A 26,560-nucleotide genomic window follows, 5' to 3' on the forward strand; every position below is an offset into this window, starting at 1 on the left:
ACCTCATGTTTTAAGAAAGTTTAAGAAATTTGTGTTGGGCCATGTTCAAAGCTGTCCTGGACCTCGGGTTGGACAAGCTTGTCCTAGAACAGCTGGTTAACTGTCCCCTCAAAAGTTGCCTGTAATGGAGAAGCTCATCCTCCACTTGGGGCAGTCTGCATCCATTTCTCCACCCCAGGGGCCACAGAGACACAGTCAACACCACCCCTAACCGCAGGGGTGGGGGGACCATGGAACCTGCCACCTGCCTGACCCAGGCTCCAGGCACAGATCAACACCAGGATTGCTCTCCTAACAGTGACCTTGGTTATTCTGTCAGTTTGCTCACCACACACCTCTTAATGCTTACAAAATGCATCATGACAGTTGCTACAAAAAGCCAGGGGTCTCTCTCTGCAAGGTGCATCCAGGCCCCAAACTAAACCACCTCCAAATCTCGACTTAACCAGGTGGTTATAAGTGGTAGCTGCGTGACAGGAAAAAGCAGCCTCAGTGCTTTGTAGCAACAGTAACAGACCCACGAATTGCGCTAAATGCCCTTGATCCACACTGACTGGTTATTCTCCTCCATTCTGTTTCCCAGGTGTGGGACAGAACTCGCACAGCAGGGGAAACCTGGCCCAAGGGCGCTGAGTTTCTCAGATTAGCACAGCCACAGTGCTCAGCAGGATATGGGCTCCGAAAGCCACAGCTCCCTTATTTGAAAAATGGGGTACATTCAGCATTCTGAGGTAGGAATGTTAGCTTCCTCTCCTTCCCTCTCCCCAGTTCCACGTGAGCTCCAAACTACTACAGTGAGGAAGAACCCATTTTCTTTACACAATTACGCATCAATTACTCGCACAACAAGGCCAAGTAATAAGGAGTGAATTTTGCATAATTTTTATAACATAATTAAGACCTCTCCCCAAGTTGAAGAAAAGTTAAGGCCTGCAATCCTAAAGAGAAGCAAGACCCCAATTCAGATAATACTGAATAAACATAATTCACATTTAAGAAATAAAAGATTAAAAACAGATGGAAGCCAGATGACACATCTGAGGGACACACGTCTATAGATGGTTCCTGCTGGGAGGTGAAGCTATGGAGACATCTCTGACAAACCACGAGAAACTTGAAGGTGTGATATAAAGAAAGAAGGTACACACAGGACTAAGAAAATACGCATCCCTGCGCTCCCAGGTCCACACACAGCCCAGGGACAGGAAGTCTTCAGACAGGGTCAAACTTACCAGCAAAACGGTCAGTAGCCAGAAGGTCCGTCCTGAGGCCGCCTCTGTCAGCCTGCCAGCTTTTGCTGGTATGGGATGGGAAGTGGGAGAGGAGACAGAGGAAACCAGAGAAAAGTTACTTATCTACATTTTACAACTCAGATCTTTTTACCTCAAAATCAGAAAAGGTCAAGATATTTATGCTTTGGTTACTAACACCAATACTCAGGCAAGTTTCTTGGAAGAAAAAAAAAACGTTAGCTTGAAACAAAACATATTAAAATAAAACATGAACCAGCTCCAACTTGCAGAGGACAACTATTCCAGGGACCTGAGGGAGTGATCTTTTAAGTGCCAAACTTCTAAACTTAACTATTTTGAAGTAAAATCCTCACAGAACCATTGGTGCTCTCTTGCATGGCTGGATCATCTTTCCTGTACCCCACATAACCGCTAGGCGGCTGAACCAGAAGAAGGGTTGTTGTGCTGGGCTCTGACCTACAACAGAATGTGGACCTCGGGGTCTCTGCAGCGCTTATGGTGACCAAGAGCTACTGTCTTCAAGAATTCTCCGTATATTTTGCAGTTACTTTGTTCTTCTTGCTGTTAGCCTGTAAAAGTCCTTCAGTCCTTTCTAATCCACTGGGGATTTAGAAACCAGGTCATAAAATCGCAGGATTGAAAGGAACCTTCAAAGGCTGTCTGGGGAGGACCAAGAACTCTGTGAAGTAGGAGGGTGAGTCACCTTGCCTTAGGGGACTCTGGAGATGGGAGGCTGGCGACCACATGTGCGCCTCAACCATGAAAAGGTGGAACTGCTGACAGGAGTGAAGCATGTGTCTAAAAAGGGAAAAGCAATGACAGTAACAGGAACACCCCACTCAACTGGAGAATACTACTAGTACCGTGACAACAATCTTGCCCTTAAGACACGTCGGTCCGGAGCTGAGAAGGCGGTTCATGGCAATGGGGGTGCATCCAGTAGACTGGATTAAAGGGTCTCGCCTTTCCAGCAGAGGATGTGGACCGGTGGTACTTCCGGATTCTAATCTTGGTCATGAGTATTTTAAAAACTCTAAATACGGGGCTTGAGTCAGACAGGGAACCTGCCACAAACCAGAGACACCATGGGGCCCCAGATGCACCAGACACACAGATGTACCCCAAGACTGAAGGGGAAAGGTGGGACAAACTGATCAAGAGTATTCCATTTAAAAGCATCACCAAAATTCTAGTTTGCAAGTTTTAAAGATTAAAGTAAGAAAATTTCTCCAAAGTGTCAGATTAGCACATTCACAACTCGGCAAGAGCTCCTTGAGATTCCAAGTGTCTGTCCAGTCTGGGAGCAAAACGGGGCAGGGCACTCTAGGCTAAGGTGCCCCAACAGGTGTCCAGTGACACTTGCCTCTGGTCTCCCGCATCCACCCTCCGCCCTCCCACGCTTGCTTGCTGACTCTCACCTGGCATGGTCTCTCACTCAAGGTTGTCCCGGGCTCCAATGTCACTTCTTAAACCCAGACACCCACCCCCTTATCGAGCTAGGTTCTGGGCAAGTCTCTAGTGCCCAGTGACAGCCACACTAGACGTCTGCAAAATGCAGTTCCGTCCAGGTCAGCCCGCACCGACTCTCCAGCACAGAGCTGTGATGAGCCAATCCCCACTGTGCACCCAGTGTCAGTCTCTTCTGAGGCCACTCACACACCCTTCAGAAGCCAAGTCCAGCCAGACCCTATACTGAAAGGAGTCTCAACATAAGGGAACCTACTCCTGTGTCTGAGGGAGACCCTGGAGCAGAGCCTCTCATGTTCCTCAGGCGTGCACAGACCCTCAAGCAGCCAGGTAAGGCAGAAGATAGACCTCCAGAAAACTCCAGACTGGTTTCACAGGCTATACTGGGTCCCTAGCCACCAGATTCCAAGTGGCAGTTTGTCAGAGCGTGTAACGAATGGTCCACAACTAGAGACACATTTAACATCTAGGGTTCTGGTATCATCAAACAACATTTTGTTTTTCTTCTAAACAACTCAAAAACCTGTTTTCGAAGACTGCGTTTTAAGCAAGCATTTGATGACCCAGATGTAAATGCAGACCCTGTCCCCACCTGAAATTCTGGGTGAGATTTTCTTAAAAGTCAGTCTCATTCTCCTTCTGTGCTCCCAATCCAGTGAGGCACAGCCCAGGGGTCCACCTGCCTCTGGTTCAACAAAGCAGCACCTAAGAAGCTGACCCTACAGCTCCATGTCCACCCCGCACTGCTACGCCCTGTTCCTGGCTCTGCCTTCACAGACAACACCCACGAGGGTTTAATCCTGTTCCATGTGGATCTTTCAGCAACCCCAGGACAGCGCCAGGCAACTCCACTTGCTATCTGAAGTTCCCAGGATACCTTGGGCAGGCCTAGATACCCAAGAACAGAGGCTAAACATCGGGTATCTCAGATTCTCACTGGATCTAACAGTACTGTCCAAATCAGGATTGAAAGGAACCTCAGATATTAATCTAATCCCATTTCTTAATACCACCAGGGACAGGAAATTCGTGGCCTTCTCAGGGCCCGGGTCCACCCCTGCATGGCTGTAAACGCTCCACCTCAAGTTATGACAAAATCTACAACTTCTTTCCCCTTTCTGGCCATGGAGAACAAGTCCGCTCTCCTCCAAGGCTCCTTCTGGTAGGTGAGCCCTATCTCCTGTCTCCTTCAGTCCCTCCCATATGGCCCCAGTCCCTTCGTGATTCTGGCTCTCCCAACTACTTTTCCCATAGGAAGCTCGGATCAATCAGTGTCCAGGTCCACCTAATGTAAACCTCAAACTATACTGAACCTGGACTTTTAATTTTGTTTCCCAGAGTGCAAACATCCAAAGCAAAAAAGGTCACATCTCAGAATTTAACTTTCAGCAAACAGAACTAGAACTAAAGGAAGGAGGGCAGGAACCAAGACCCCTTTCCGCCCTAATACGTGTAGAGCAAAACGTGGAGTCCTGACAGAGCTGTGTGTTACGTGGGAAACCTGGTGCTTACAAGTTTAGCACAAGTTTAACAGGCTTCTGACAGCAACAGAAAAGGCTTCACATGAGGGGTTCTACTTTTTTGCTTTTAAACGAGGAAGTAATTAAGTTGATTCCCTTGTGATAAGTTTTGCCAACTACATATTCAAGGGGCAACAGTCTTCGAAGAGAATTATCAGTAATACTCCAGGAAGAATTTCATTTCAGCCTCAGTTAATGAGACCCGCAAGTGCTTTAAAGCACCAGACAGGACCGGGTATGGAGGGCACCAAAAAAGCCTCCGGCTGAAACCCAGACTTCTCCTCTTCCAAAACTAAAATTACTCAAGACCACAAACCAAAGTTCAGAATGGGAAAATAAAATCCTGATCCACTCAGAGATCACAAGATCGAAATCTAGCAGAGACCGCAGGCAACTGGCGAGCAGAAGGCAGGCTCCGCTCCGCACTTCTCACCAAGTTCTGGAAGTCGGCACCCATCCTGCATGGAGGAACTTTCGCAGATGCCACCTCAGCACGGCCCTCCCACAGGCCACGAGGGCCCGCGGGCGGGGACAGGCTTAAAGGGACAGCAACCCCTCGGCCTCCCCGCCTTTCATCCAAATTCGGTACTTTTCCGTAATGTATTTTTCATCCACGACCCTGGGGCACGCCCAAGTTGCACTCCAGGCCCAAGAAGAGCAGCTTTCCCCACCCCCGAACACGTAGACTGGCGCGGGCCCCGCGCGGCAGGTGGAGGTGCTGCGGGGGCCCCGCCGCCCGGCCTGCGCCCAGACCCCCGCCCCGCCGCCACCCGGGGGGAAGGACCCCGCTGGCCTCCCAGGGACCCCCACCCTGGCCGCACACGGCGCCCCCGCCGGCCAGAGCAGCCCAAGCTGGGGGAGGGGGGCGCCCCCGCGGGAGCGGGGGAGGGGAGGGCCGGCCCCGCCAACGTCAGCGACCTGGGCTCAGGTCGGCCGCCCCTCCCCGCCGTGCGGCCACGGCACCGGGGGTGCCCCACCGAAGCCCCGGGAGGAGGCGGGAGAGCCCAGCTTGCAGCCAAGAGCGGCCCAGCGGCGCCACCGGACTTGAGAAAGTTTGTGCGCGCCCCTCCGCGCCACGGCCACGCGCAGAAGAGACTCGGAGCCGGCCCCAGGTCTGGCCCGGAACCGCCACGCGCGGTAAGCAGGACACCCGCGGGCGGGGGCCGCAGCCTGGGGCCCGGGTGGGGGGCCGCGGCACCCGGGCCCCTCCCCCTCCGAGGCCTCCACGTCAGCAGCACCCCCCACCCCCGCCAGCCCGCCCGCCCCGTCCGCCCGCCCGCCCAGGCCTCCCAGCCCCGTGCTGCGCGCTCACTCGTGGGCCCCCGCCCGCTGGTCCTGCCGCTGGCTTACTCGCCCGCCGCGCGGGAGAAGCCGGGACGCTCCGAGGCGCGGCGCCCGGGCCCCGGCTGCTATATAGGGCGGCGGCCCAATCCCGCCTGGACACGTCAGCGCCCGCCCGCCCCGCCGCTGGGGTCCCCGCCGCCCCGGGCCGCCCAGCACCCGGGAGGCCCACCCAACTGCAGGCGTGGTTCTGCATCCTTTTTTCGGGTGGGGAAGGCGGTGCCGAGGAGTTGGGAAATTAATCACCTCCAGAAAGCAGAGGGAGCGCGCCCCGCAAGAACCCGAGTGGAAACAACCGAAGACCAGAAAGGGAGCAGGAAGGACGGCTGCTCTGGAAGCAGATGTCACCAGTACCGCCCACCTCCCCAAAATCACAGAAGAAAAACCTCAAAGGATGCCCACCACATCGTAAACGGATGGCCACACCGGCACGAGGTCCTACAGCGCAGTGAGGCTCCCAGGCGGCTCCGGGGCTTTCATTCCCTCATTCCTGCGTGTCTGTTCCTTACGTCCCTCACGTTTATAAACTATCCCCACCCGATTCCTTGGCAATCAACTTAATCTCCCCCCCAAAATGTAAAATCCCCTTCCTTTAAAGCGTGTATTACTTATGGCTCCATCTCTACATAGATGTATACACGCAAAAGAACCGGTGTGTGGCCTCTGAGCCCACGGTGGATACGCAGGACTGGGCGGAACGGAATCCCTACTCTCAGGGTCTCCACCCTCCGGGAAGGACTTGTCACTTCTGCATCCATTGTGTTTACTAAGTGATAACTGCCACTGTTTCTTTTAAGAGTATAAAGGGAGTCGAGCAATCTGTAGAGATGTCAGTCTGAACCTCTGGCAAAGTCGCAGGTGAACAGAATCCTGCATAGGGCACAGGATCAACTACAGGTATCTGGGGACAAGACCGTCCCACACAGGGGAAGAGGTAGGGGCACAGCCAGCCTTACCCAGGGAATGGGGTCAGGTCTGCACAGCCTGCAGCCGGGCCACGGGTGCTGTTGAGGATGGTGGGAGCTCGGTGGGGGCTGCAAGCAGCAGAAGGCAGGATCAGACGTGTTTTTTTTTTTCGTGGAACACTGACACTAAGTGGAGAGTGGCAGGGGAGGGGAGGGCAGGGGAGGCCTACTATAGTTCAGTCTAAAGATGACAATGGCTTGCATTATGGTGGGCATAATGGAGGAAATAAATGGCCAGATTTGGTATATATTCGGAAAGGAGCACCAAGAAGTTCCTTATTAACCAGAAGAGGGGTGTAAAAGAAGTTAAGAAAGGCACAGGTTCTTGGCCTGAGTGACTGGGAAGAGCGCCCTCACTGAGGTGGGTACAATTCAAGGAAGACTGGATGGATAAGGGGGTGTGATGCCCTGACTGGGCAGGTGGGGAAGTGGAGCAGGCAACTGTATGTGCAAGGTCAGGGGAGAAGCCTAGGAGCCAGCAGAAACACCATGCACTTCATGACACCACCTAGGGAGGGGAGCAGAATCACAGAAGGCAGAGAACACCTGCGGCTCGACGCAGAGAAGGAGCCAAGGATATCATTAGCAAAGCCGTGCTCTAAGTCAGCAGCACAGAACTGGGCAGGTGGGCCTCCCTAGATGTGGAAATAGGCATTCCCTTCTGTGTCACTGCTGTGGTTTGTTGGTAACCTTTCCGTGGGGATTAACCAATCAGCAACTAGTGCAAGTGTGTTTTTTGTTGCTGTTTTGTTTTTGAGGGCTCAGCACTGCAGAGGGAGATGGAGAAAGAGTAAGGGGTAGGGATTCGGTCCACTGTCAAGGAACTTCCAATAAAGCTAGTAGTCAGCACAGGCACAGTACCTAGTACACAGGACACCGTAAAGAGTTAGTTTTAAAAACACTGTTAGCAGAAGATATTACAAAATCATATGTTAACTTTGTGCTAATAACCGTCCAGAATGCTTCTGTGCTGATGCTCACAACCAGCATTTCCTCCCAGTAGGCTTAGCACACTGAAACTAATAAATAGTTCATAGAAGCAAATTTTAGAAATTCCATGGCTAGCAATATTCAGACCAAATGAAGTGTGAACGCCTGTCTGTGACATTTGAGTTTTCAGCCCTCAAAGGGACAGGGGAGAAGTTTGGGTCTGCTCAAGGTAGGAGGTGAGAAGAGATACCCTCCTATTCCATAAAGTCATGATCCCCAAAAGGGCTACACTTACCAGAAGATAGGTAGATCAAAAAAAGAAGAAGAAAAGCCCACTAGTGTAGAGGGGACTACAGGATGCTTTCTCTGACTATCCTGAGCTGGCAGATAGAAGCATCTCTTGAGCTGTAGGGACAATGGACTAGTACTCTACAACCAAGCCCATTTGTCCAGGAACCCCTAGCCCAAACTGAGATATTAACAAAACAGAAAGCAATTCCCCCCCACCCCGCCTCAGGAAAGAATAAACCTCATACCAGGCTAAAAAGGATACCCACAGATCAGCACAAATGGTAGAGAGGCTAAAAGCCCAAAGCTCAAAAAGAAGGAAGGATGGATTAGAAGTAGGATTAGACTCAAGAACTTCGGGAGACAGAACTAAGATTGAGACAATAAAAAAGCATAAGAGACATAAAGGTGACATTTTAGAAAAAAATCGAGAGATGGAACGAATGAAAGAGCTAAGAACCATGGAATGAGAAACTCTAACATATGTCTATAACTGGAGTTCCAAAACAAAAAGAGAAAAGAAAAAATCCAAAGAACAGAGAAGAAACATTTTTTAAAATAGCTGAGAAAATTCTACGATTTAATGATACAACATTCTTCCCTCATCCCAAAAAAGACAGAGAAGGTGTCTAGCAGGATAATTTAAACTAATCCAAATCAAAACACACTACAGAGTAACCTCAGAGCACCAAAGACAAGAGCAGGACCTTAAAAGCAACTAGAGAGAAAAGACAGGTTACTCATAAAGAATACTATGAGACCAAAGGCAGACCACTTAAAACAATACATACCAGAGGATAATGGCTATATATAAATTATGACGAAAGAAATAACTGTCAACTTGGATTTAAGGATTCTTTTTCATTTAAGAATGAGAATAGACATATTCAAAGATAAAGCAACTACTACCAATAGATCCCTGCTGACAGACCTACTAAAGGACATATTTCAGCAAGAAAATGAAAGCCAGAGAAACCAGAAAGAAGGAATACTGATAAACCAGCAACCTAGATAAAGTGAAACAAGTGGTGACCCTATACTAATATCAACAATAAAATTTGAAGGGAATTAAATTATAGATAGGTACGTAAGCAGAATATGCAAGTACAAAATAAAATAAAAGACAGAATTAAAATGCTTAGGCAGCAATAATATATAAGGTGGAAGGGGGATATGAAGTTGTAAGGTTTCAAGATTCTTATTATTTGGGGAGAGGCTAGAGATACTAATTTTAGCCCTTGTTGAGAATGAATGTTAAAAATTTAAAGACAATCTAGGAAAAACAAAGTTGTTAACATTCAAACTAAACTCTTACTCAAATGGAAGTTATTGGCAATGTTCTAGATCTTGGATTAGGTGGTAGGTTCAGCGGTATTCATTACGATGTACATTATTACTGGTTACATTATACTGTATTAATAATTGTTAAAGAAAAGAGAAAACAAGAAAAAAGAATAGGAGGCAAGAAAAGTAAAAGAGGCAATGAAAAAGCAAGGTAAATAAAACAGAAAACTGATGAGAGGAATGAATTCAAACCCATCAGTAATCTAAATATGTGTTAACAGACTACACTGACCAACTCTAACAGCAGCTACAGGCCATTCCACAGTCCTAAACCATACAGACATACAGGCTGAAATAAAGAGATGGAAGAAGTACTCCGAGCAAATACTAACCATATGAAAGTTGGTTATATTATTTTCAGATAACAGACTGTAGGATAAAAATCATTATTAAGAACAGAGAAGGTCAAGAACTTAAAAATTCAGTAACTCTGATTACATGTATCTAATAACATAGCTGCAAAACATATAAAGTAAAAACTGAAGGTTACTAGGAGAAATTGATATATCCAAGGTTAAAGGGTGAGACTGACCCAACTCTCTTGGTAACACAGGTTATGGGATTGGAAAATGTATAGAGGATGCAAACACAATTAATAAATCTACTTTATTGAACACATAATTAAAAGTGACACCTTTTTAAAAAACCATAAAACCTGGCCAGGAGCTAAAAAAAAAAAAAAAAAATTAAATAGTAAAGAATTAAATCATAATAACATTCTCAGACCACCACTCAATTAGAACTCAACTTAAAAATTTAAAGACTATATAAGTTTTAAAACTTGCTTCTAAGTAACTCATGGAACAAGGAAGAAATCTGAAAACATTTAAAACTAAGCCATTAAGCAATTATATATCCCACCTTGTGGAATGAAACAAGAGTGTTGCTTAAAGCCTTGTAACTTTAAGCCATCCTATTAGTGAAGAGGAAAAAAATAAGCTAATCATCCACTACTGAAACTAGAACAAAAAACACCAGAATAAACAAAAGAAAGGTAGAAGGAAATAAAGATAGGATATTAATGAACTAAAAGACATATACCACAAAGGATAAACAAAACCTACATCCAAATTTTTTAAAAGACAAGTTCAATCTCTGGCAAAAATGATTCCTGAAAAAAGGACAGTATAAGTAGGCAATATTCAGAATTAAAAGGGGGTCAAAAACTACAGCTGAAATGGAGACTTTGAAAAATCATGTAAGAATTCTATTGAGAAGAGTAGTGTCAAAAACTCGAAAACAGATGAAATGGGCAAATTCTAGAAAAATAAGTTACCCAAACTGAGTTAGAAATATAGTTTCAATAACCAACCTTCCCCAATCTTCAAAGAAACAAATATAAAACTTACAACAAGGCCGGGAGAGGTGGCTCACGCCTATAATCCCAGCACTTTGGGAGGCCGAGGCGGGCGGATCACCTGAGGTTGGGAGTTCGAGACCAGCCTGACCAACATGATGAAACCCTATCTCTACTAAAAATGCAAAATTAGTTGGGCGTGGTGGTGCATGCCTGTAATCCCAGCTACTCAGGAGGCCGAGGCAGGAGAATCGCTTGTACCTGGGAGGTGGAGGTTGCCGTGGGCCGAGACCACGCCATTGCATTCCAGTCTGGGAAACAAAAGTGAAACTCCATCTCAAAAAAAAACAAAAAACAACAACAACAAAATAATACAACAAAAAGGCGGGCCCCCAAATGCTTTTGTAAGGAAGCTTTGAGAGATTATCTCCCACACAAAGCTAGGGGGCTTGGACTCATCACAGACAAAGGAGTAGGTGAATCTCACCTAGGTACTTAAAAGCCAAAGCCTGAAACAATCTTGCAAACTGACCCAGAAATAGAAAAACAAATATTATCACGATGAAGTTTAATCCAGTAATGTGGGGTGGTACAATATTAGCAGAACAGAGTAAAGTTACTCGCCACATTAACAGCATGAGGGGCAAAGATAATTTGATCATTTCAAAAGATTCAAATGGGCTGGGCACGGTGGCTCGTGCCTGTAATCCCAGCACTTTGGGAGGCTGAGGCAGGCAGATACCTGAGGTCAAGAGTTCGAGGCCAGCCTGGCCAACATGGCGAAACTCCATCTCTACTAAACATACAAACATTAGCCGGGCGTGGTGGCACATGCCTGTACTCCCAGCTACTTGGGAGGCTGAGGCAGGAGGATCGCTTGAACCCGGGAGGTGGAGGTTGCAGTGAAACAAGATGGTGCCACTGCACTCCAGCCTGGGCAACAGAGCAAGACTCCATCTCCAAAAAAAAAAAAATTCAAATGAAGAATCTCAACTAATTAACCCATTCCTAATAGCAACTAGGAATATAAGCCAGGGCAGTATGGCAAGAAAAAGAAAGTTACCAGAATTGAAAATGAACCAAAACTGCCAGTATTCACAGACAATATAACTGTGCTGGAAGAAAATCCAGGAGGATGTATGGATACACTATTAGAACTAATTAAAAAGTTCAGTAAGTTTTCTGGAAATAAAACCAATACACACAATCAATTATGTTTCCAAAACACCAGCAACAAACTATTAAAAATAAATCTAAGCCAGGTGTGGTGATGCATGCCTGTAGTCCCAGCTACTTGGGGGGCTGAGACACGAGAATCGCTTGAACCCAGGAGGCAGATGCTGCAGTGAACCAAGATCACGCCACTGCACTGCCGCGTGAGCAACAGCGTGAGACTCTGTCCCCTCTCCGCCCCTCTAAAAAATTTTTTAAAAATCTAATAAGAAAAAAAATGTGATTTATAGAACTTATAAAAACCTTTGTCAAAATACAGAAATGACCTTAATAAATGGAGACAGGCCATGGTCATCTAAAGAAAGACTTAATCATGGATAGTAATTCTCCCCTAATTAGACTAGAAATTCAATGCAAATGTAACTTAAATCCCAAAAGGTATGTGTGTGTATGGAATTTTACAACCAGATTTTATACAATTTTTATTTATACAAGATTTCTATATGTAATTTTTATAATGTTGCATTGCAAACACTGAATTATAAAAAAAATTATTTATATACACCATTTTTAGAATATTTACAAATACAATCATATTTACACAACAAAATTTATACAAAAGATCAAGGACCAAGAACAGCTAATATAACTCTGAAGAAAACAACGTGGAGGAGGGCTTGCTCTCTCCAGTGTCAGTAATTCAGACTGTGGTGCTAGTGCCGGGGACAGACACAGAGAACAAGGGAGCAGCAGAGTGGGCCCAACGCGGACACCACAGACACTGACATTGCCTGCCTCAGATGTGGTCGTGTGGATCAGCAGGGAGATGGATGATGCAATCAATGGCTCTGGGAAAACTGGTTATCTACAGTAGGAGGGAAAAACTAGGTCCTCATTTGACACCATTTGCAAGGCCTATTAAGGCTTAAGATGCAAATACTCCACGAGCGAACGATCCCACTTCTAGAGGCGTACTTCAGGAAAAAGCTTTCCTGGGCAAAAGGAAATATGTACAAGAATGCTCATCTCACTGCACTGCTAGTAATAGTCAACAAATTTTTAAGAACCTAATTGTCAGTGGATAACATGGCTAAACAGAGGTATACAATTTATGCAGCCTACTCCTCTCTTTGCTTTAACTTATCACCTGACAGGAACCCGCTGCAGTGGAGCCATGCTGAAGGGGTTAGGAGGAGCAGCAGACCAGGGGTCATCTCCAAGGCTGTGGGAGCAGAGATGTGGAGGACAGGCACCCACCACTTGCTTGGCAGCAGTGCAGTCTTATAGGAAGTTATTGGCACCATGGGATGGGAGCTAAGTTTAGCACAATTTGCACTCCCATACTGAGTGTGGTGGTCAAAGTCAGGTCAAAGAAATGTTTCCACCCCATTTGAAAGCTGAAAATTTAAAATTATATGTGGCTCATATTACATTTTTATTAGCACAAACTAATTTTATAATTAAGCTTATTTATACTCAGTTTAATTTGACTTGCAGCATATTCTAATAAGGAACAACTTTTCTTTGGCTCACATGTATTTACTGCTGATATATTACAGTATATATTATTACATTAAACTCCCAGCCCTAAAATAAAGTCTCACGAAAGTTCAGATGAGACAGAAACAAAGACCTTGCAGTCCAGGGTTTCCTGTAAATTTGCCTTGTTCTTTCTCCACTAACTAATTCTGTCAGTTTCACTACTTTTCAGGAAGTAACAGAAAAGGTAACTTAGTATATTCTCCAATGACACTGTTCTCTGGCTTCTTTGATTCACGTATTTCTAGGTAAGGTGAAAATACGTAACTTGTGTTTTATCCAAGTCATTATAGGCACCTATAATGAGAACAAATTGTATAAAGAACACCAAACTTGTTGCCAGGGTACCTGCTTTCAGAATCTTGCTCAGATATAATTTGGGTCACCTTGGCTAGTTTTTTAAGCTCTCAACTTTAATAATTCACATTTCTAAGTTTTGGGGCATTTTCTGCAAGTTGTTAAAAAGATCAAGGAAAATGGTATCTAAAAGAACCTGCCCTTTAATAGGTATCTCACTGTTTGGGAATGCTAACATTTAATTCCACTAAACCACTAAACTCACTACTTTCCACTAAATTAATACATTTAGTGGAGTATGCCACTACATTAATTTTACAAATACAGAAACAATCAGCACATATTTCTACAGCTGAGTAAAGAATACTATTTACTTAGAGCCTAATTAAAGAACATGTGTCAGATAAATACAATTTATTTTCTTAATAAGATGGGGGGCTGGGTGCGGTGGCTCACGCCTGTAATCCCAGCACTTTGGGAGGCCGAGGTGGGCGGATCACCTGAGGTTGAGAGTTCAAGATCAGCCTGACCAACAGGGAGAAACCCCATCTCTACTAAAACACAAAATTACTCGGGCTTGGGGGCGCATGCCTGTAATCCCAGCTACTCGGGAGGCTGAGGTGGGAGAATCGCTTGAACCCGGGAGGCAGAGGCAGTGAGCCGAGATCGCGCCATTGCACTCCAGCCTGTGCAACAGGAGTGAAACTCCGTCTTAAAAATAAATAAATAAATAAATAAATAAGCCAGGCATGGTGGCACGTGCCTGTAATCCCAGCTACTCGGGAGGCTGAGGTGGGAGAATTGCTTGGGCCTAGGAGGTGGGGGTTGCAATGAGTTGAGATCGTGACACTGCACTCCAGCCTGGTTGACCAAGTGAGACCCTGTCTCAAAAAAATAAAAAAGAGGATAGGACAAATGTTAGGTCCAAAAGAATAAATTGATGGATTTTCATAGAAATAGACTACTCTTTTGAGCTGTGCTGGCCAACATGTACTGGCCACATGTCACTACAGCCTTCACACGTGGCTAGTTTAAAATGATATGTGCTGTAAGTCTAAAATATACATCAGATTTTGAAGATTTAGTACAAGAAATACTATGTAAAACATTTTATTATTAGTTTTAGGATGGATTACATGTAAAATGGTAGTATCTTACATTGGGGCGAAACAATATTATTAAAATTAACTTCACTTGTTTATTTTTATATTTTTAAGGCAGATGTTGGAAAATTTTAAATATATGTGGCTCACATTGGACAGCAGTGCTACAGTGTCTGTATTTTCAAACCAAAGCTAAACTATAAACTGACAAGGGAGTTTTTCTCATTAGTAAACTTTATATAACAATCTTAAGGAAAAAATATTTTATTATAAATCTTTTGTGTTTAATGAATAAATTTACATTAGGGGAAAAGAGTATAAAATGCGTCTTCTTCTCAATCATGAAAGCATCTCCTCTACCACAAACACAAACATGGCACATGTGGCAGGCTCAAACATTTATGAGGAAAAGAGGAGCACGTTACGTTTACAATATTTCCTAAAGGACTCTTTAATAACCCATTTTAAAAAAATGGGCAAAAGATACAAGCAGGCCTTTCATGGAAATACAGGAAACAGTTATTCAATTTGTATTTTAAAATGCAAGTGAAAAGTAGAATAAGATTCTACATTTCACCTCAGTTTGGCAAAAATAAAATCTGAAGACTCAAAAGAAGTGTGGGAAAACAGGTGTGGCTGGAGGAATAAGTGGTGTGGTCTCTTTGGAAAGCGCACATATTTGATTATGGACTGAGATTTCAAACATCAATATTCTTTGATCTAACACTTCCTACTTCTGAGAATCTCTCACACATGTGCCCAAAGATAGAGGCACACTTCAGCTTACAGTGCTTCTCTCACTTGGGTTTTTTAGACATTGTGTTTATTATAGGCTGAAGGTTTTGGCAACTCTGCAGGTCTTTCCATGCCTCTTTTCCAACAGCACATTTTGGTAATTCTAGCAATATTTCAAACGTTTTCACTGTCATTGTATCTGTTATGGTGATCTGTAATCCTTGATGTTACTACTGTAATTGTTTTGGAGTGCCACAAACCACGCTCATACAAGGCAGAGAACTTAATCAATCAATGCTGTGTGTGTTCTGACTGCTCAAACTGGCCACTCCCATCTCTCTCCCTCTCCTCATGCCGCCCGATCCCTAGACACAATATTGAGGGGAAACCAATTAATAACCCAACAATTGCTTCTAAGTGTTCAAGTGAAAGGAAGAGCTGCACGTCTCTCAGATTAAATCAAAAGCTAGAAATGATTAAGAAGGCATGTGAAGAAGAGTTGTTAAAAGCTGAGACGCACCAAAAGCTAGGCCTCTTGCACCAAATAGCCAAGCTGTGAATGCAAAGAAAAAAGGCTGAAGGAAAAGTGCTACTCCAGTGAACACACAAATGGTAAGAGAGCGAAACAGCCTTATCGCTGATAAGGAGAAAGTTTGAGTGGTCTGGCTAGAAGATTAAACCAGTCTCAAAATTCCCTTAAACCAAAGCCTAATCCAGAGCAAGGCCCTAACTCTCTTGAATTCCATGAAGGCTGAGAGAGTTGAGGAAGCTGCAGGAAAAAATGTCTCAAGCTAGCAGAGGTTGGTTCTTGAAGTTTAAGATCTCTCTAACATGAAAGTGCACGGGGAAGCAGCAAGTGCTGATGGAGAAGCTGCAGCGAGTTATGAAGATTCAGCTAAGGTCACTGATGAAAATAGCTGCACTCAACAGATTTTCAGTGTAAATGAGACAGCCTCATAGTGCAAGAAGATGCCATCCAAGGACTTTGATAGCTAGATGGCTTCTTTTTCTTTTTTTTCCTTGAGACAGAGTCTCGCTCTGTGGCCCAGGCTGGAGTGCAGTGGCACGATCTCGGCTCAGTGTAACCTCTGCCTCCCAGGTTCACACCATTCTCCTGCCTCAGCCTCCCGAGTAGCTGGGACTACAGGCGCCCGCCACCACGCCCGGCTAATTTTTTGTATTTTTAGTAGAGATGGGGTTTCACCGTGATAGCCAGGATGGTCTCGATCTCCTGACCTCGTGATCCGCCCGCCTCAGCCTCCCAAAGTGCTGGGATTACAGGCGTGAGCCCCCGCGCCCAGCCAATAGCTAGATCGCTTCTAAGAGAAGCCTTCAAAGCTTCAAAAGGCGGCTGACTCTCTTGTTAGGGGCTCGTGCAGCCAGTGACTATGTTAAAGTCAATGCTTATTTACCATTCTGAAAATCCTAGGGGTCTGAAGAATTACACTAAATATACTCTGCCTGTGCTGTATAAATGAAACAAAGCCTGGATGACGGCACATCTGTTTAAAACGATTTACTGAGTATTTTAAGCTCACCGTTAAGATCTACTGCCCAGAAAAAAAAAAAAAAAAAGATTCCTTTCAAAACATTACTGCTGATTGGCAAAGCATCTGGTCACCCGAGAGCTCTGATGGAGACGTACAAGATGAATGTTGTTTTCAGGCCTGCTAACAGCCATTCTGCAGCCCATGGATCAAGAAGTAATTTCGACTTTCAAGACTTAATATTTAAGAAATTATTTTTAAGGCTATAGCTACCATAGATAGTTATTCCTCTGATGGATTTGGGCAAAGTCCATTGAAAACCTCCTGTAAAGGATTCACCATTCCAGATGCCATGACTTTGAGGGGTTCAAGACTTCAGTGGAGAAAGCAACTGCAAGTGTGGTAGAAACAGCAAGAGAACTAGAATCAAAAGTGGAGCCTGAAGATGGGACTGAATTGCTGCAATCTCATGATAAAACGTGAACACATGAGGAGTTGCTTCTTATGGATGAGCAGAGAAAGTGGTTTCCTAAGATAGAATCTACTCAGGAAGTAGATGCTGAATGAAGATGTTGTGAACATTGTTGAAACGACAACAAAGGATTTAGAATATTACATAAACTTAGCTGATAAAGCAATGGCAGTGTTTGAGAGGATTGAGTCCAATTCTGAAAGTAGTTCTATTGTGGGAAAATGCAACCAAACAACATCACGTGCTACAGAGAAATCTTTTGTGGAAGAGTCAATCAATGCAGTAAACTTCATTGTTGTCTGATTTTACAAAATTGCCAGTCACCCCAACATGTAGCAACCTCTGCTCTGATCAGTCAGCAGCCATCAACATCAAAGCGAGACCTTCCAGCAGCAAAAAGATTAAGACTTGCTGAAGGCTCAATGATCATGAGCATTTTTTAACCAATATTTTATTATTATTTTTTGAGATGGAGTCTCACTCAGTTGCCCAGACTGGAGTGCAGTGGCACAGTCTCGATCTTGGCTTACTGCAACCTCCACCTCCTGGGTTCAAGTGACTCTCCCGCCTCAGCCTCCCAAGTAGCTGGCATTACAGGTGTGCTCCGCCACACCCAGCTAATTTTCGTATTTTTAGTAGAGGCGGGGTTTCACCATGTTGGCCAGGCTGGTCTCAAACTCCTGACCTCAGGTGATCCACCCACTTTGGCCTCCCAATGTGCTGGATTACAGGCCTGAGCCACTGCGCCCGACCTTAACCATTATTTCAAATTAAAGTATATACATTGTTTTTCTAAACATGTTACAGCTTTTATATGCACTGGGAAACGTAAAACTCATGTGATGCGCTTTATTGGGATGTCAGGCTTTCTTGTGGTGGTATCACAAACCTGCAGTGTCTCTGCAGTGTGCCCGATGTGCACTGTAGCATTTTTGTAGAGTCAGAAGATTAAACATTTGCATTGGTTCAGTCTGGGACTGGGTAAACAAAGGCAGAACACAAAGCACTATCACTGACCTCCATAAATGTCCTGATGAATGACCAAGTCTCCACCCCCACAGTAAAATATTAATTGATGCCATGAGCAGAGTGCCTTCTAGTGTGCCCTGAACACCGATCCCCACCAGTGATGATGTGTGCTTAGTGAGACTCAGTTTTACTTGCTCTCAAACCTGTTTATGCCAGTTTCACTAGTTAATGTAACTACATTTAGAAATAATTCAAAATAATGAAAGAGTGAAGAGAAATGTATCTATGGATATTAAATTTACCACACTGAAATTTCAAGAAAAACAAGTTGCCTTAAAAAAGTTATGGCTGGACATGGTGACTCATGCCTATAATCCCAGCACTTTGGGAGGCCAAGGCAGGAGGATCACTTGAGGCCAAAAGTTTGAGACCAGCCTGGGCAACAAAGTGAGACCTCATTTCTTAAAAAAATAAAAAATAAAAACAATTAGCCTGTGCCTGTAATCCTAGTTACTCAGGAGACTGAGGCAGAAGGATCATTTGAACCCAATTTGAAGCTGCAGTGAGTTACAATCGTGCCACAGCACTCCAGCCTGGGAAAAAGAACAAGACCTGTTTGTTTAAAAGAAAAAGTCAAATGGAGGAAAACCTTTAAAATCTCAGAGAATCTACACTGATTATGAGTTTCTTAAATTTTTATTCCACTTAAATGAATGCTGAAAATCCTAGATGACATATTATCAATTTCATTTACATAAAAAGAGAGTATGTGGCCAGGCATGGTGGCTCATGCCTGTAATCCCAGCACTTTGGGAGGTTAAGGTGGGTAGATCGCTTGAGCCCAGGAGTTCAAGACCAACATAGGCAACATAGTCTGAAAGGAAAATAAATCTTGGGGCCTCCAAATCACTAAGTTAAAAGGAAAAGTCTAGCTGGGAACTGCTTAGGGCCAACATGCCTCCCATTCTCTTCAAAGTCTCCGCTCTGCTCACTGAGATAAATGCGTATCTGACTGCCTCCTTTGGAGAGGCTCATCAGAAACTCCAAAGAATGCAACCATTTGTCTCTTAGCTGCCTGTGACCTGGAAGTCCCCTCCCCACTTGGAGTCTTCCTGCCTTTGCTTCGAGCCGTCCTGCCTCTCCAGACCGAACCAATGTTCGTCCTGTATATGCTGACTGATGTCTCATGTCTCCCTACAATGTATAAAGCCAGACTGTGCTCTGCCCACCTTGGGCACACGTCATCAGGACCTCCTGAGGCTGGGTCACAGGTGCACGTCCTCACCCTTGGCAAAGTAAGCTTTCTAAATTAACTGAGACTTGTCAGATTTCCTGGGTTTACAATGGTGAAACCCTGTCTTTACCAAAAAATAAAAAATAAAATTAAAAATAAAAATTAGCCAGGCATGGTAGTATGCACCTGTAATGCCAGTTACTCAGTGTGGAAGCTGAGGTGGGAGGATCACCTGAGCCCCAGAGGTTGAGGTTGCAGTGAGCCATGATGGCACCACTGCACTCCAGCCTGGACAACACAGCAAGACCCTGTTTCCAAAAAAAAAAAAAGAAAATATGTAGAATCCAACCAGTCCCATTTCAAATAGGAGGTCTTCACCCTGTATCAAATGACTGGTGATTAAATAAACCTCTGTGCCTCAAAACAGGTCAGTTAAGGGGGCTTTAACCACACACCCAGTGTCAGTGAACAAGAAGAGGCAGTTTGTTGTTGTTGTTTTGAGACAGAGTCTCACTCTACTGCCCAGGCTGGAGTGCAGTGGTGTGATCTTGGCTCACTGAAACCTCCGCCTCCTGGGTTCAAGTGATTCTCTTGCCTCAGCCTCCCGAGTAGCTGGGACTACAGGCGTGCGCCACCACACCCAGCTAACTTTTGTATTCTTAGTAGAGACAGGGTTTCACATTGTTGGCCAGGCTGGTCTCAAACTCCTGACACCCTGATCCACCCGCCTGTCTCCCAAAGTGCTGGAATTACAGGCATAAGCCACTGCGCCCGGCCTATTTCTTTCTTTCTTTTTTTTTTTTTTTTTTTCCTGAGACAGGGTCTTACTCTGTTGCCCAGGCTGGAGTGCAGCGGCACAATCGCAGCTCACTGCAACCTCTGCCTCCCAGGTTCAAGCGATTCTCCCACCTCAGCCTCCCAAGTAGCTGGCTACAGGTGTGCGCCACTATGCCTGGCTAATTTTTGTATTTTTTTTTTGTAGAGACAGGATTTTACCACATTGGCCAAGTTGGCGTTGAACTCCTGGCCTCAGTGATCTGCCTGCCTTGGCCTCCCAAAGTGCTGGGATTACAGGTGTGAGCCACTGCGCCTGGCCTGCAGCTATGTGTTACGTTGATATGTAACCAGTCGTGTTAAAGAGATATACATGTTTGTACGTGCATAAGACCTCTCTAGAAGGAAACTCAAGTCATTGAGAATAGCAAAAGGACAGGAAGTCCAGAGCCCAGTCCTCAACAAGCATCAACATGAACAGCTGGGTAAAAGATGGACTTGAAAAGACAATTCTGCTGTGAAGTTGTGGAATGTGAAGACGGGAGGGAAGACCACGAAAAATGGCACATATTCATACACCACATACCCCCAAAGTGTGTTTTAATAGGAAACTATGGATGGACATATGCTAAGTGTTTGTGAGCGTTATCAGCAGAAGGGGAAAGCTCTGTATTATATGAGGCTCTTTACTTTTCAACAAAAATACCTCCACCTGCAGAGGGAAAAAAAGGACACTTAAGTATCACCAGGTACTACAAATCAGTGAAAAACAGAGTCACAAAATTTATTTTCTCTGCTGTGCTATTCTCATTACAATTGCCACGTTATCTGCAAGACGTCTGAATTAAAATTTTTTTGTTAATTTCCTTTTGAGGAAGTGGTGATGACTTTACATGAACCTATTCAAGCCTTGGAAACTGAGAACAAGATACATAAGAGCTGTCTTTACCATGTGGAGAGCATTTAAAGGGGGACTGAGTTCTGTCCAGTTGCCTGCACAACCAAGAACAACTAAGAACAATTCTGAAGGCACATTTCATCTCAATATGAAGAAAAGGATCACTAAGAGTGAGCATGCTTTCCTGAATTAGCACCTAGGAAAAAAAATGGGCAGAGCTTATTCCCACTGTGAAGTGTACTCTCCACTGGGTGATCATTTAACTTACATGACTCCTTAGGGTCTCCTCCATCTTAAGTTTCTTTGACTCACTGACGAAACAAACCACTGCTTCTAGGTGGAAATGCATCCGTATGACCCACGGGTTTACTGATGTCTCTAACTGCCATGGTAACACTGGTCTGCCACCCTGAGCCGCTGAAGGGTGTTTCATGGCAGCTCCTGCACACACATACTCCTCACCAGGGCTTGAAGCCCACTGCAGGCCCCCACCCCAACTGTAATGGTGTTCCTGGGAACAGGATGGGAACAGAATGGCTGTAGGAAGGGCCATTCCCCTTTAGTCCTGCAATTTAAAAATCCCTTCCATCTCCTCACTATAAATCTCATTAAACTACAAGAAACAAAATAATTTGAAGTTTGACCCAGGGCAACAATTTACACTTGATGATTTTTTCCTACAATTTACATAGGAAAGTTCTACGAGCTAGAATTAGCTTAGCTCATGTTCATAAAGAACTCTGTTATGGATACAAAGCTAACTAACGCCATGGGTGGAAATACTTAAGAATCTGAAAGATTAATCTTGGGCTCAGTCCTATCCAAATAGAAACAATACTTTTCTACAAACAAGAAAACACACATCAGGAAAACCCAAGTCTTCAGGTTTTCTCCTCCCAAGGGTGGAGAGCATGTGGCACTCCAATGTGCGATCTGCTGCTGACACTGCTTGGCACATCACCCTCTTCGCTTGGCCTGCTTCCTCCTTTGTCTCATGAGAAGGTGGGACTGCATCATCTCTCCAAGTACTCTCTTCCTATCAGTCTACTCTTCAGAGATTAAGCCTCACTTTTGGATATAAAGACTCCCTAGAAACGCTTACTTATATAACTATCTCCACAAAGAGCTAATTCAACATTAAACTGCACGAATACAAGCACAACGTCCCCACCAAAGCACAGGTATGTTCCTCTATGCAAAGTTAGACAACGGAGATACCGGACTCAGATCAGAACATTACCATGTAAGAGAAAAACTGACATACATCCAGGGAGCAGGAACTTAGATGTCTAATCTATAAAGAGAGAAAACTCGGCAGAACAAGAAAACACTATTTCCTACTATTAGAAAACAAGTATCACACCAGGAAGATAAAGACAGCTTCTCTGCAACTCCAAAGGCATCCAAGGACAGGAAGGGGTCAGGATGGCAGCAGAAGGAAGATCAGTAATGAGGGGAAGTAGGATCAGAATAGCAGAATGGCTGGCACCAAAGGTAAGGAGTGCCCTCTAAAGGAAACCTCAAGAAGACATTAGGCATCAACGTGGGGTGAGTATGGTAGTGGGAAACTCAAGTGTTAGATAAAAAGGAAACTCCAGCTACTGCACCTGTGGGATGAATGGACTTCAGAAGGGCAACAGCAGAGATAGCGAGACATAAAAAGCTAAAAAAAAAAATCTGGAAAGTAACACAACTTCAATATGCAGATGGGCTGAAGAAACCACGTTGTGTCCATGCAGTGAAGCAACACATAGCATAAAAGGTAGGAGGAAAGCCTCCATACACTACTATGCGTAGTCTTCGGGGTACACAGTTAATGAAAAGAGCAACGGAGGCCAGCAGGTGCAGGGTATGCTACCTTTCTGTAAGAAAGAGTCAGAAATAGAAATGTGTATGTCTGTTTATATTTTCAGAAAGAAACGAGAAGAAAATGATTGGGCAAGGAAAGAAGGGACAGGGGACAGGGATGGAAGTCAAGCTCATCTGAACAGAACAAGAGTAACAGCTCTGTTTTAGAACCATAAAAATCAGAAGAGGCCAGGTACAGTGGTTTACGCCTGTAATCCCAGCACCTTGAAAGGCCAAGGTGGGTGGATCACCTGAGGTCGGGAGTTCGAGACCAGCCTGACCAACATGGAGGAACCCCGTCTCTACTAAAAATACAAAATTAGCCGGGCGTGGCGGCACATGCCTGTAATCCCAGCTACTCGGGAGGCTGAGGCAGGAGAAATGCTTGGACCCGAGAGGCGGAGGTTGCGGTGAGCCGAGATCGCGCCATTACACTCCAGCCTGGGCAACAAGAACAAAACTCTGTCTCAAAGGAAAAAAAAAAAAATCAGAGACTCTAAAAATAAAACGTTCCACTTCTTTATCTCAATGCTGGTTATATGAGTGAGTTCAGTTAGTGAAAATTCACTGAGCTATATACATTAAAAAGTGCACGTTTATTATACCTCAATAAAAAGTCTACTTAGAAAATGGAAACAAATGTATCTAACAATGTCAGATCGGCGGCCTAAGCATCAGAGAATTATTTAACTTTAAAACACAATAATTTGACAATATATTCCAAATGGGATATATCCTAATAACGTCAGTATCGTTACTGTAAGAATATATTGTATGAAAAATATGTGCCATGAAAATGGCACTTATTCATACATTACATACCTCCAAAAGTGTGTTTTAACAGGAATCTCTGGACAGACACATGCTAAGTGTTTGTGAGAGTTATCTGCAGGAGGGGAAGCTCTGTATTATACGAGGCGCTTTACTTTTCAAAGATGCCTCCATCTAGAAGGGGAATGAAAGATGCTTAAGCACCGTCGGCTACTACAAATCAGTGAAAAGCAGAGTCACAAAATTGAGAATAGGTAAGCGAGTTAGTATCACTAAGAACCAAGATTTTAGCATAAGAAAATGATACACATTGAACTGACTGATATATAAACACCATCTCACAGCAAGAGACTGGGGTTCCTTAGAAACATGACTGACTCTAGGTCTAAGCAGAACACAGACGAGGTACAACACCCTCCTGTGACAGGCAGGCAGGGAGCAGTCACAAACCGAGTCACACCCAAAGATGACACAAGCCAACTTGGGTAGAACAACAGAAGCACCAAAATACGGCTTCCACGGGTTGAAGCACAATCACATCCCCAGGTTTATAGTACTAGGGGGAAATGCTACAGAAATGAACTTCAACTTTGGAAGCTATTAGTTCCAGTGCATCCTAAACACTGATAAAGGAAAGAAATCATTCATTTCTTCTTTCTCCCCAGCAGGAACCACATTTCAGAACCTCCAAAATTGATACAGGAAATCTTCTTTAAATAAGAATAGAATTAGAAAAATCTTCACTTTGTAATTGTCAGCTGTAGGCTGAACAATGGCCTCCAAAGATATTCAAGTCCTAATTTCTGGATTTGGATATGTTGCAGATGAATTAAGAATCTTGAGATGGGAGATCATTTTGGATTATACGGGTGGGACCTAACCACAATCACAAGTGTCCTTTAGATCATGTGCTGTAATGATGGAGGAAGGGGCCATAGCCAAAAAATGGCTGCCACGAGCTGGAAAAGGCCAGGAAGCAGATACTCTCCAGAGCTGCCTGATGGCACCCAGATACTCAGACTCTAGACTAGTGAGACTGATTTCAGCCATAGTGTTGTAATTTGGTACAGCAGCAATAGGAAACTAATACACCAACTAAATCACGGGTACAAGCAACAAGCAAATGGCCGTTAAACCCAGTAGAGAACTGGTTGATAAAGAACTCTATAATTCAACCTACTGACACTGCACCCGACATCATGTAACCTGGCTGCTCAACGTGCAACACAGAGCACAGTCTGTGGAATATCCTTGAAACCACTGCCTACCCCCACCCAACAACAAACAGCCTGAAACCAATTAAGCATCCTGACCTAGCTACAGGAAGTATGAGGATTAGAAAAACACATTAGATAGTGCCACAACACAGTCAACCAAATCCCAGACCTGGGACGTTCCACAGCACAAACAACCCTATTGCCTTCATAAATAAATGGCATTAAAAACAAAAACTAAAAAAGGGAAAAGAAGCTGCAAGTTATATGTTTTCAAAGAGCTAAGAGGCTTAAACCAAATGCAATGTGGAGACCTTCTTTGGATTTCAATTCAAGGAAACAAAGTGTAAAAGGGCTTTTTATGACATTTGGAGAAAACCAAACACAGAATAAATATTAGATAATATTAATGGAGCGTGGTTGGTGTTGTTAGCTATGATAAAGGTATTGTGGTTATGTTTTTTAAAGCCCACATTTCCTAAAAAATACATGCTAAAGTATTTAGAGGTGACTAAAAGTCCGAGATTTGCTTTAAAATACTCAAATGAAAAATATAAAATATTGGGAGTGGGCAGGGCTATAGTAAAATGCTGACAACTGTGAAAGCTGGGTGACAGGCATATGATTCTCTTCTATTCTCTTTTATTTTGTGGTATATTTTGAAGTTTTCCCAACAAGGTTTAAAAAAGGAAAAGAAACCTGGGCAATATAGTGAGACTGCCTGTACAAAAATAAAAATAGAAAACAAAAAATTAGCCAGGTGTGGCGGTGTACACCTGTGGCCCCAGCTACTAGGGAGGCTGAGACAGGAGGATCACTTGAGTGCGAGGAGGCTGGGGCTGCAGTGAGCTGTGCCACTGCACTCGGCCTGGGCAACAAAGCGAGACCCTGTCTCAGAAAAGAAGAAAGAGCAAAGAGTACCACTTATCAACGTCTACAGAGCACTGCTAAAGCTACACTCACAGGGTGAATCAAACTTGTAAACTTTATTAATGAAGATGAATGAACTAAGCATTCAAGTCAAGATGTAAAGTGAAAACCAAAGTAGAAGGAATAAAAGAATTGATGAAATGTAAGACCAGGTGCAGTGTCTCAAACCTGTAATCTCAGCACTTTAGGATCACTTAAGCCCAGGAGTTTGAGACCAGCTTGGACAACAAAGCAAGACCCCATCTCCACAAAAAAATAAAAAATACAATAAAATAAAATAAGAAAAGCCATGCATGATGGCACACACCTGTAGTCCCAGCTACTGAGAGGCTGAGGCAGGAGGATCCCTTGAGCCCAGGAGTTCAAGGTTACAGTGAGTGAGTTATAATCACGCTACTGCACTCCCAGCCTGGGTGGCACGTGCCTGTAGTCCCAGCTACTTGGAAGGCTGGGGCAGGAAGATCGCCTGAGCCCAGGAGGTTGAGCCTGCAGTGAGCCGTGACTGCACCACTGAACTCCAGCCTGGGTGACAGAGCGAGACTCTGCCTCAAAAAAAATTAAAACAAAACAAAACAGGCCAAGTGCAGTGACTCACACCTGTAATCCCAGCACTTCGGGAGGCTGAGGCAGGCAGATCGCTTGAGTCCAGGAGTTTAAGACCAGCCTGGGCAACATAGCGAAACCTCATCTCTACCAAAAATACAAAAAAAT

At 44.4% G+C, this 26,560-nt stretch overlaps 1 protein-coding gene across 3 annotated transcripts in view; it reads right to left on the reverse strand.

Moving 5' to 3' along the window:
* Positions 1–26,560, reverse strand: part of HDLBP (high density lipoprotein binding protein) — an 86,609-nt gene that overhangs the window by 37,970 nt on the left and 22,079 nt on the right. For 2 of the 3 annotated variants that reach the window (XM_004033462.5, XM_019021992.4), the window contains exon 2: positions 1,233–1,297. The gene's annotated coding sequence lies outside the window, so the exon portion shown is untranslated. Of the gene's footprint in view, positions 1–1,232; positions 1,298–5,552; positions 5,688–26,560 lie in introns of those variants that run through there. The other variant, XM_031007186.3, reaches the window with a different exon arrangement.

Source organism: Gorilla gorilla, chromosome 11, assembly GCF_029281585.2.
Source record: "Gorilla gorilla gorilla isolate KB3781 chromosome 11, NHGRI_mGorGor1-v2.1_pri, whole genome shotgun sequence".
NCBI classification, from domain to species: Eukaryota; Metazoa; Chordata; class Mammalia; order Primates; family Hominidae; genus Gorilla; species Gorilla gorilla.